Genomic DNA, 12,179 nt, shown 5'->3' on the forward strand with positions numbered 1-12,179 from the left:
ATGGCGTTGGAAGAGATCTTTGTTACCGGTGCCACCGGGTTCATGAAAAAATTGGTTTCTGTTACTGCCAAAAAAATTGGTAGATCTGGTGCTGTAGATAAAGATCTACAAAAGCTCAAGGATACTCTGGAGATGATCGCGGCTGTAACATCTGATGCTGAAAAGAAGCAGGTCAAGGATGAAGTTGTGCGACTCTGGTTGAGAAGGCTCCAGAGCGTTGCATATGATATTGATGACGTTTTGGATGAAATGTCATATGAAACCATGCGTCTCTCTGAAAAATCTGGAAAGCTAGAGAAGGTACATCCCTTTTCAGTTAAGTTTGATTTCAAAATGGGTGGTAGAATCAAAATCATCAATCAAGAATTAGATGAAATTGCGAGGCTAAAAGATATGTATCAGTTAGAATATAGTGATGATAATCAAAATACTGAGCCACTAGACAGGATGACAGCATCCTTTGTAGACGATTCTGAGGTTTTCGGTAGAGAGAAAGATAAATGTCACTTAGTAGAGATTTTATTGAAGACGTGGGTTTCATCCAACTCATCTGAAAATTGTCCACAAGAAAAAGTTTCAGTCATTTCCATAGTGGGTATGGGGGGGCTAGGGAAAACGACCCTCGCACAACTGGTATACAAAGACAACTCAATTGAGAGAAGCTTTAAGCCAAGAGCCTGGGTCTGAATTTCTGATAATTTTGATATCTTTCTAATTCTAAGAAACATTCTCGAGTCCTTGACTGAAACAAAATGTGAACTGTCTAATATCGATGTACTGGCAAGAAAAGTTCGTGAAAATATTAGTGGGAAGAAATATCTTTTGGTATTAGATGATCTGTGGAACGAGAATGCCGAAGACTGGGAGAAACTGAAGGGTTTATTAAGCAGTGGTGCTGAAGGGAGCAAAATATTAGTAACTACGCGGAAAGACGATGTTGCTTCTATTGTCAGGGGTACCGTTCCACCTTACAACCTGAAAACCTTAAGGAATCAAGAATGCTGGTCTATCGTTGAGAAAAAAGCATTTTCTCATGGCGGAGCAGTCAAGACTCCAAATATGTTAAATATCGGAGAGGAGATCGCGGGAAAATGTGCTGGTTTACCACTTGCTGCTGTTTTTCTCGGAAGTCTTTTGCGCGTGAAAAGCAATGAGTCTGATTGGTTGGCGATCAGAGATAATGAAGTTTTCAATACACCAGAAAATCCAACCAAGATAATTCAGATTTTAAAATTGAGCTATGATAACTTACCCTCTTATTTGAAACGATGTTTCTCATATTGTTGTTTATTTCCCAAAGGTTGGAGATATCATAAAAAAACACTAATTCGACTGTGGATGGCTGAAGGATTCCTTCATGCATCTAATAATGGAGGCAGGAATCAGAACTCACCAGAAGATATTGGTAACCGTTACTTTTATACTTTGTTATCAAATTCTTTTTTTCAAGATGTGAAACATGACCATCTAGGTAATGTTAATGATTTCAAAATGCATGATTTAGTACATGATCTTGCACAAAGTGTCGTTGACAATCATGAAGATAGGGTTCTTAATGCAAGCGAAATGGGAAAATATGTATGTGATATCCGTCGTCTACACTTAGTTACAGGAGGAGCATCCGAAACAGTTTTCAATGTCTTGAAAAACTCTAAAAAGCTGCGAACAATTATTTTCAAGGAAAATTCTAATCTTCTTACGAGTCTAGTTAGTAACAAGCATTTGCGTGTTATACATTCACCTTCTGATTCGTTTGTAAGTGCTTATTGGCATGGTCTTAAAGATACAAATATACAAGAAAGTCCATCATCCATCTTTAAATTTAAGCACTTGAGGTACCTTGACTTCAGCAGGCTCAACTTTTCTAGAATTACTAGTGTTCAAGTCGACTCCATCAATCACCTCTACAATCTGCAGACTCTCAATCTTCACCGATGCCTAAATGTTCAAAACATTCTCGAAGGAATCAGTTCTTTGAAAAATCTGCGTCATCTTGATTTGTCTTACTCAGATGTTCAAGTGTTACCCGATTCTATCGTTAGGCTCACCAATTTGCAGACTTTAGATATCAGTTTATGTAAACGTATTCGTGTCTTACCTACAAATATTGGGTCTCTCGAAAATCTAGTGTCCTTTGATTTTCTATCTACACATATCGAAGAATTACCCGGCAGTTTCGGAGAACTGAAAAATTTGAGGTCACTTGATCTGGAATATACTAGCATTCAAGAATTTCCTGAGTCTTTGACAAGCAACAATTGTAAACTAGAGATTGTGACCTTTGGAGAGTGTAATTTTCCTAAAGACATTAAGAACTGGGTGGAATTGCGAAGGCTCGTTCATTGCAGGTCGTGGGGGTCAGGCGATTGGCATCTAATGATGCCCGCAGGAATAGAAATGCTAACTCGTCTGGAAGTTCTAGATTCTTACATAGTTAGGAAAAATAAGGACTACTTGGGAGGATCATATGGTTCTAGTGGGATCGAGGATCTAGCTGGTCTAAACTCCCTTGTGGAGTTAAATATAAAATGTCTAGACTATGTCAGAGGTAAAGTTGATGCTGAGAGGGCCAAGTTAAAAGACAAGCAGAGCCTTAAATATTTGACTCTGAACTGGGGATATAAAAAAAGAATTGCAGAAGAAGATGAAGTTGCTAACAAGTCTTCTATGGTGTTCGAAGGTCTAAGGCGACATCCTGATTTAGAAATGTTGTCTAACAATTCTTTTACGGTGTTGGAAGGTCTAAAGCCACATCCTAATTTACAATTTTTGTGGATACAAAATTTCGGGGGTGTCGAGCTTCCGAAGTGGGTGAGTTCTTCTTATTGCCTTCCTAATTTGGTGACATTATACTTGGAGAATTTTAATAGGTGTGAGAAGCTACCAGCTCTGGGTATGCTCCCGTGTCTTAGGGTACTTCACATGACACGAATTAGCTCCATGGAAAGTTTGGGTGAAGAATTTTATTACCAGCAAGGAGGAGGAGAAAGCAGTATAAGAACGACATCATTCCCATCGCTAATTCAATTCAGAGTTGAGAAATTGGATGAGTTAGAAGAATGGATTGCTCCTCCACCACCACCTTACAATTCCTTCCCTGTTCTTGAGGATCTATCTATAGAGAGGTGCACCAAACTGATATCTATACCAGATTTGCGATTACGCACATCTCTCCGGAAATTAAATATCAGCAACTGCAAGAAGTTGAAGGAGTCAATACCGTATGATCTGAAGGACCTCACCTTTCTTGAAGAACTTATAGCTGATGAAGATGATATAGTTCCGTCCAGTGGTTTTGAAATTGAGGTCATTTCTCTCTCTGTGTGTGTTTATTTTAATTGGTATACTTTTGGAACTCTACTAATTTATTTTTCCTCATGCAGCCGAGACTGAGAGATTTATTAATTTTTGGGCCATCTGAGGACTATGGACTTTCATGATTCGAGCTGCTATGGGTATAGATCCTCTTTACCGGATTTCGATGATTTTCTTGTTAAAAATTTTCCTTTGTTTTTTATCTTCTTTTCTTTAGAGGGTAAGGTTATTCCCCTCTGTTTTTGTTTTGAATTCTTAATAAAGCCTCCCTGTGAGTTTTGCCACCAAAAAAGATAAAATTGGTGGGGGTTACGCATAGGCCATAGCGTTCTCATTTGGGTCGCGAACACCTTTGTAATCCGTTAATTTTGTTCATCGTAAGCTATTGGACATCAGTTTAACTTTGAAATATTTATGTATACTCTACCATGGCCTCCCTACTATGTCTACCAGTCTCAGTATTGCTCATTAATGTTTTTGTACATCCAGTGCCATTCCGATCGATATTTAGTTGATTTTTGATGTGGTCTTTATGAAAACCATTACAAAAGGTAAATCAGTTCCTTATGCCTTCCAGTTCTCTGCTTCAAACCTTCTCTTAGATGATTACAGCATAGCCTATTGCATTATTTTTTTTTTTGTTTCTCCTTTTCGCTTAATCGTGTTTGGTAACTTGGTTTTGGTTTTATCCTGGCGTTTCTTTTTTGTAATTCTTAAATTCATCATTTTTTAGTATAGATATGTACGACTAAGAGCAGTTCTTATGGAATGAACAAACTCCAAGTTTGTTCATTTTGCTCCCACTATAGAATGAACAAACATGAAAAATGGATGTTCAAATCAATATATTTGTTGATTTGAACATCGAGATGGACGATCTTGTTACGAACGCTGGCGTTAGAAGAACAAACGCGCGATCATGCCAAAAACGCCATCGACTTTTTCATTAACGCCCGCGATTCTTGGATTCACGCCAAGTACAATCCCTGATTATTTTACTACTTTTTAACCTTATTTTATCATATTTTATCTCACTTCATCCTATTTTATCTTACTTAAATATTTTATTTTATTTTTCATCTTTATCCTACACAACATTATATATTAAAAAGAAATACTAGTGGGGCCCTAGAAAACCAAATCTGTTCATTTTGCCCTGCTTTACCATAGTGGAGAAACCCGTTTGACCATTCACGTGGCTCAATAAAATTTTGAGTTTGAACATTATCATAGAAACTGCTCTAAGAAAATAAATAAAAAATAAGCATACGTGTCTCCTATAATTTGGAACAGTAATGATACACAAACCGTGATTTTGCACCGAAATATGCACCCAGAGATCTGACAGCCTAAATGCTACCCTCTCTGTATTGGGATAGGGATGGGACATGAGTAGACCCCACCACCACAATGATTCACGGTGCACAGCTTGGTGCAAAATTCACGGTTCATCTGTGATTTTCCAATTTGGAATTTATTGAACTATGATCATAGATAGGGCTGCACATGGGCGGGTATGGGCGGGTATAAGCTAAAACCAACCTCGCACCCACAGACTGCGGTTTTTTTTTTTCATAACCAACCCCGCACCCACAAACAGCGGGCGGGTTTTGTTACCCGCCCGCTACGGGTTGGGCGGGTATGGGTTTAAACGGGTTTAAACCCGCTTTATATTCAAGTATTTAGAGTAACTTCTATTCTCCTTGATTAAGTGAGAAAAAAAAACCAAAACCCCCCAAAATATTCATATCTAGGAAGTTCACAGATGAAGATTAAGTGTTGAATCTGTTGATTTTTCGATTGTTGTCGATTTCTGGTGAAGATTCGAAGTTATTGTTGTCGATTTCTGGTGAAGATTTCTGGTAATTGTCGTTCGTAGGTGAAGAAGGAGAACTGAGGAGGAAGAATAGGATAGGCCGAACAGAGAGAAGAGTGTAGAAAGTGAATGAGGGTTATCAGTTATCCTATCTACTAGTATTAGGGTTTCATAATGGACGACTAGGATATGTTTTATCTAATGGTATATAATCTGCGGGTTTTTTGGGCGGGTATGGGCGGGTATTAGCTTAAACCAACCTCGCACCCACAGACATCGGGTTTTTTTTTTCATAACCAACCCCGCACCCACAACGGGCGGGTATGGATTAAAAACCCACGGATTTAGCGGGTATGGGTGGGTTTGGGTATCGTGGGCGGGTCTTGTACAGCCCTAATCATAGATGACGGCCAAACCACCTACGTGTAATCATAGATGACGGCCAGCATCCGTCAAAATTCAACTAGAGAGTCCAAGTAAGTCTGAAATCGTCCCACTTTCATTTGTAACTCGACTCGTCTGGAATACTAACAGCCTAACAGGATGTAGATGTTATCCCATGAATAAGAATGTAGGAGATCTAATAAGTCTACTTTTGGTGTTATCTATAGAGCAAAACTAGTATGTCATTGAAGATTCAGTTTGTATAATCTTGTTTATTTGTTTCTAGCATGAGCTTTTTTTTTTCTATTTTTTTTTTCTAGCTTCTTTTTCTTTTTTTTTAGATTTTAAATTTAAGTTGCACGAAAAGAATTAAATCTTTACACGAGTTTGGTGTTTGCTGATATTTGTTTTGTTTGCCGGAGAAAATCTATTTTCTTGGAAGTAAATGTGTATTTGTTCCTAATAAATTTGGGCATCTAATTTGTAAAAATAACAACATGAGCTCGTGTATTATGATAAAATAATATTATGTAGATTTTATAGAATTTTAAAATAAATTTTCGTATCTTTGGTACAACTGAAATTACTTAAAAAATGTACGCCTAAAAACAAGTATCGAGAAAAGTGCCACAGTGAACTTGCGGATTCTTTGTAAACTCCAAGTCCTATCTTTGTAATACGCTAAAATGAGGCCTATGTCATTGTATCATAGCGATATAATACCAATGGCCAAAATTTGAAACTTGTTTGCACCAAATGTTTTTATTAAATCGAGTAAAACCCCCGACATGGGAATAATCAGGCGAGTAAAATGAAAGATGTGCCTCAATTTGGGTGGCGCTCAACACACTACATGTCTGCATACCTTAATATTTCAAAGTTATTCTAATCTTATGAGATATAAGAATTCTATTTTAGGCATGACTCATATAACGATTTGGGGACGAACTTGTAAGAGAGCTGACACTCACGGTCCACCAGGTTGGTTATTATTTTTAACTAAATATTGGGTTTATCTCCTGGAACAATCTATTTAATTAGTCATTGAAGTTGTATTTCGTGTTTACAGTATACATTATATTGCATATCATTTGGCGTTCTTATACAAGTATGTGTATGTATGACAGGTATTTGGTAAATTTTATGCGAAATGAGCTTTTGAGAGGAAAAATGCAAATAGTAACTAAGGAAAACCCAAAACAATATTAGTCCCGAGATGTTCGGAGGAAACTAAAGATAGAATACCTATGAAAAGAATTTATTTAAGTTGCGTAACAAATCCCCACGAAATCACATAAGGAAAAGAATCTTTCGTGTTTCCATTCTTGGAACTTGATAGCAATTCCTTACCCACATGGTTTGAGTACTATTGGTTCGAGAGTAATGGAGTTGTAAAATATATATTTGGGTGAAAAAGACACAAAAAAAAATTTAATCATATATATCCTTTATTTAAAACTTTATTCTTTATCATATCATTTCTCTCTCTTATTTAAAATTAGATTTTGTGTCAGTTGGTGGATTTGAAAAACATCTGCCATCATCTTTTTTCTTTCTTTTGACCATATCTTTTGATTTGGTATTACGGGGATGTACCCTTCCCGCCCGACGCGGTGGATTTTTGATTTGGTGTGTTTCGGTTTTGCCTCATCTTGTAGCGATGTTTTTTTGATTTGTTGAGTCTAGGCTTCGTCCGCCCATCGTTTAAGATTTTTGATTTGGTGTGACTCATTCACCACACCCCGTCCCGATGTATTTTTGATTTGGTGTGTCTCCGCTTCGCCTCGCCTGACGTGATGCATTTATGATTTGGTGTCGCCTGGCCCGATGCATAGATCATCACCTTCCGGTATATCTTCGCTTACTCACTCTTGCTGTTAATTTTGTACAGAACTCACCAAAGAAGTAATTAATGCTTGAAGCTGTTAATGATAACGAGTCACCGTAAGAGGTCGAATATGTGGGAGCAGGGAGATGGGTGACCCATTTCGGAGCAATTGGACGAATCTGGTTTCTTGTCATCTTTTCCACCTTGAAGAACGATGGAGAGCCTAAATTTATGAGCTCAGAAGTTGTTCTAGGAAATTCCGATCCCATGACCAGGAATGGAGGAGATCAGAAATATAAAGTGTAGTTTTGGTGTGAGCTTTAATAGAAACTGTCACTGAAGGTCATTTCGTGTCATCTCTTTTATGTTACCTTTTTTTTTAGCATGTTGTTTCCCAATTGTTGTGTATTTAAGACACATAATTGTGATTATAAATTTACGCACACAGTTTTGAGACAACGGAAAAATGGAAATGAAAACAAGGAAAAAACAACACTGGTACCGGGGTGTTGGAGGAAAACAAAAAAAGATCTTGTATCAAGTAGAACTGTTCGAGGCAGAAGTTAGATCAAGATTCATACGGTTTCTTAGTACATGTTTGGGTAAATAAAATTTATACGGTTTTATGTTAGGGTCTGGGTCGTAGAAAATGCAGTTGATGCATTTGAGTGCTAGACTAACTTTGACCGTTTAATTTATTACTTAACTGTCCTTATAAACTAGTTAAATTTTAACTTATCCGATCCTCACTCAATCTTATCAAAGAAATCAGCTATTAAAAGAGAACTTCATCTGTAATTTAAAGTACAAACACAGAAATCCATGATAAACGAATAGGGTATAGCTACACATGGAAAAGAAAATTATCTTTTGATGCTGATGCTGATGAGATTGGTGAAGTCAGCCATTAATAGAGATGCCTTCAACATCGAGCAAGAACAGTAGAACACTATCATCTTCTGCATTTCAAAAGGGATACATCCCTGTTTCTTTGATTCAATAACTAAACCTAGAGTACTGAATCACATCACAAGCCTAACTTCATACCAGTGAGGACCCATTTTCCAAATCAGATAACACCCTTTTTTGCTATTTCTATCCGTAGATTTGATAATCACGGCAATTACCCATGCACCCTGTTCGGAGAAGATCAAGATTATAAAATGGTAAATTGTAGCGAAAGCATATGTAAGATAAATAAGCTAGGTATGATCGTCAACCGTCGTGGAAGAAAGAAATTCTAACTTGCAAAACAAAGAAAAATGACGAATTTTAGGGTTTACGTGATTTTACGGCCGGTGAATGGAGAATAAATGACGAACAGAGATACTCTTTAAACAGTCTTAGTATCTGACTAAAGTCAAAATGTCAAAGTAACGGATTTTTAACGGCCTTCCGTTAGTCTACGAACAAAAAACATCAACGGCATGTTTTACGACCCAGACCCTAATATAGCAAAAAACATACGACCTTTTTAGAAAATATCTCATAAAACTATCTACTGAATGAATGCAAGCAAAATAAAAATATATAACATACGGTATCTGCATTTTGGATCTAGGGGACGGTTCTCATACTCGAAGTTCTTGACACCTAATACAATTTGATCCCAGTAAATTCCAACAGATTAGACTAATCATTTGATTTATAATTAATATTTGAAATCAAAATAAAAAAACTTTTTTATTTTATTTTTGAAAATTGAAGTTACGGTTGGGAAACCTAATCGTAGACAAAATCTGGGTAAATTACGGTTAGGTTCCCGGCCGTATAAAATATCGGGACAACTTACAGTATGAAAAGTTTTGATTTTTTTTGAAATTTTGTCGTGCAGTTAGGTTTCCTTACCGTATAGTGTATTTACTCCCAACCGTATTCACTACTGAAACCAATTTTTAGAACCCTATTTTTAATCAAAATCTGATATATAGTTTTGTAAAAAAAAAGGTGAGTTTGTTGATTCTTACCTAATTAAAATCATTACTGGCTTGGAATCGATGATTATCATCGTTAAAGAAAAAATTGAAGAAAAAGAGAAGAGGGAGGAGGAGAAGAGAGCAAGAAGAGGTGGAGGAGATGAAGAGAGAAGAGACGTTTTATCTTTTTTAGTTTATGTTAGGTATGGATTAAATTAGGGATTGAAAAAATTAGGTTTGGAGCCCTACATTAGGCTCCCCTCATCCATATTTAGGATAGTTGAATTCATATGAGCCCTCAAAATCAAATTATTGGTGTCCGTGCCCTTATAATAGATTTCTTAAAAAGTGATTGTAATTCTGATATTTTTTTAGTTAAATTTTAGCAGTGGTCTTATAGATTTGGTCTTGTTGATATATGGGGAGAGAAGAAAGATGGTCGTACACATATAACGACTCTTCCCAATAAGGATTTAGATGTTGAAGTAGCTGTTGGAGATGTTTCACTCGTGCCTGTATTCGGTAAGTATGAAACTGATAATTCGATTGAAGATGGCAGTAATTGGGTCATACTTTTTCCGTCCCATTATTAAATAACTTAGTTCAAATTTGCACAACTATTAAGACAAGGAATGAAATGGTGTATTTTTTACAATTATACCCTTGTGATGATAATTTGTAAAATTTAGAATTAATTTATCTCTGAAATCATATCATGGATTTTCGTAAACTTCGTATGATTGAAAAGCATTTTAAAACACTTGCGTAACGAATATAAACATGAATATCAAATTATACATATTTCTTATACTACCGATAATCAATCAAAAGGATAATTTTAGGAATATCCCCTTATTTAATGAAATAGGTCAACTAATAGTGGGACAAAATTTAAATTGAATAGGTTATCTAATAATGGGACGGAGGGAGTACTATACATTTAAAAGTGGTGCCCGAAGTAAAAATTAAAACAAAAGGCTCCATATTAGGCCACCCCTAAAATATATTACTAAAACCATACCGGAAGTGTCCTAAATGTTTCTTATTGTGGTGTTCGTATGAATTCAAAAGTTGCCGTAAGTAGTTGTAAATTTGTTATACCACCATGAATAGGACCGTTTGATAAGGTGCGACTCCTATAGTCATTGAATGTTCATTTCGTATGATTTTAACGCGTATGATTTTTAGCACGTTTTTTCACATTTTTTATGTATTACATATAAACTAAATTTTAAGAGACTGGATTTTGGAAGGAACAAAGGAAAACAAACACAATAACAAAGATTATTATTAGCGGAATGTTGGAGGAAACTAAAGAAAGATTATATAACAAGTCAAACAGTCAGGAGTTGATACTTATTTAGTCAACTTAATTGGTTTCTTATTCTCTTCTACTTGTGAAATACAGCTCTGCCCATGTATGAAATAGCAAAACATTCGGTGTTAAAACGAAGTAGATATGGCTGATTAATTTTACACAAGTTCTATCATTAAGTACGATTTTCGGGAGAATAAGCACACATATTTATTATTCATAGATTTTAGTTATTGGATTTTAACATTTATCAGTTGCATAATTATGAATGACATCCTTATGATAAGTCATGAAAAAATAATTCTTCAAAAAGGAAAATGAAAAAAAATGATGCATTATTTTTGAAGTCCTATAATAATTTCCACATTAAAAATGTAAGTAAAGATTGGCCAACTTATACTTAGATTTGGAAAGCTTTACCTACTCCATAATTCCTGGTAGTATGAGAGTGGAAACAATTATTCATGGAATAACACCACTTGCATTCCCTGAAATTTTATGAATTCTTTAATAAAATTACTTAGGCACGTCTAGAAAGCCCGTCGCAACTCGATCTTTAGAAAAAAGAAACAAACCAAATGCAACAACAGCTAACAATATATAAAACACATAAATAGTCATAATTATTCCAGGGACAGGACGGGCCTATGCCTCGATTATGCAATCCTTATATTACAATCCTATATATAGTGAATGTTAGGAGATAACAAGACCTAACACTAACATAAAAATAATAACATGAGCTATACAATCAACATCGCCTTGTCTACAATGAACCAATTAACTTTTGTGGGAATTGGTTTAACTTGTGACGATTTTGCAGAATATACTGCTGAAGCAAGAAAAACTATTATAAAGTACCATACACGAGAGAAGTTGGAGCTGGAAGGGGCAGAGACCTCTATTAAATGGGCAACAAAGTAGAGCAGCTATGAGATTATCTTACGAAGTGATTCAAAAACCATTATTACAATATTAAAAGAAACCAATAATTTTTTTATGAATTCTGTAACAAACTAATTAGTCAATCAAGTTTTATTTGTATCGTTCATTTATGTTTTTTTTTCGTAACGTGTCATTTGCTATGTGTAAAGCTTATAAATTGACATAAACCAGGATTTTGGAAGGACAAACCGAAGATAAAAACCTGGAGAAAAGTTTAAGAACAACATTATTATTATATTGAAGGAAACTAAAAAATATATGCCAACTAGATCCTTAAAAGCTGAGTAAAAATATGAAAGACTTAATTGAGAGATAATTCACAAGAAGAATTAATGTAATGCCTGATTGGTAAAAAAATCAATAAACTTGCATGTTCCATCGCTACGAACGGTATTGTACGATTTATGAATTTACAATAAGTCAAGTATCAAACATTGATCGTTTATAATTATACTTGCCAAATTGCTAAGAGTATTTTACTTGGGACTCACATTGACCAGTAACAAAATATATGACTGTTAAACGACGTGCACCATTTCACTAGGTGCGGCTCATAACTCTAGCCACCAGCAGCTATGGCTACCCCTTTAGAAAAATATCACGTTTGCGCTTAACAAAACCATCTCTTACCTTTAAACCCTAAAAGCTTATACCCCAGAC

At 35.6% G+C, this 12,179-nt stretch overlaps 1 pseudogene; it reads left to right on the forward strand.

The window, feature by feature from the left end:
• On the forward strand, nt 1-2,876 carry LOC113275877 (annotated as a pseudogene).
• The last annotated feature ends 9,303 nt before the right edge of the window (nt 2,877-12,179 follow it).

The sequence above is a fragment of the Papaver somniferum genome, chromosome 1, assembly GCF_003573695.1.
Source record: "Papaver somniferum cultivar HN1 chromosome 1, ASM357369v1, whole genome shotgun sequence".
In the NCBI taxonomy this organism is placed as follows: domain Eukaryota; kingdom Viridiplantae; phylum Streptophyta; class Magnoliopsida; order Ranunculales; family Papaveraceae; genus Papaver; species Papaver somniferum.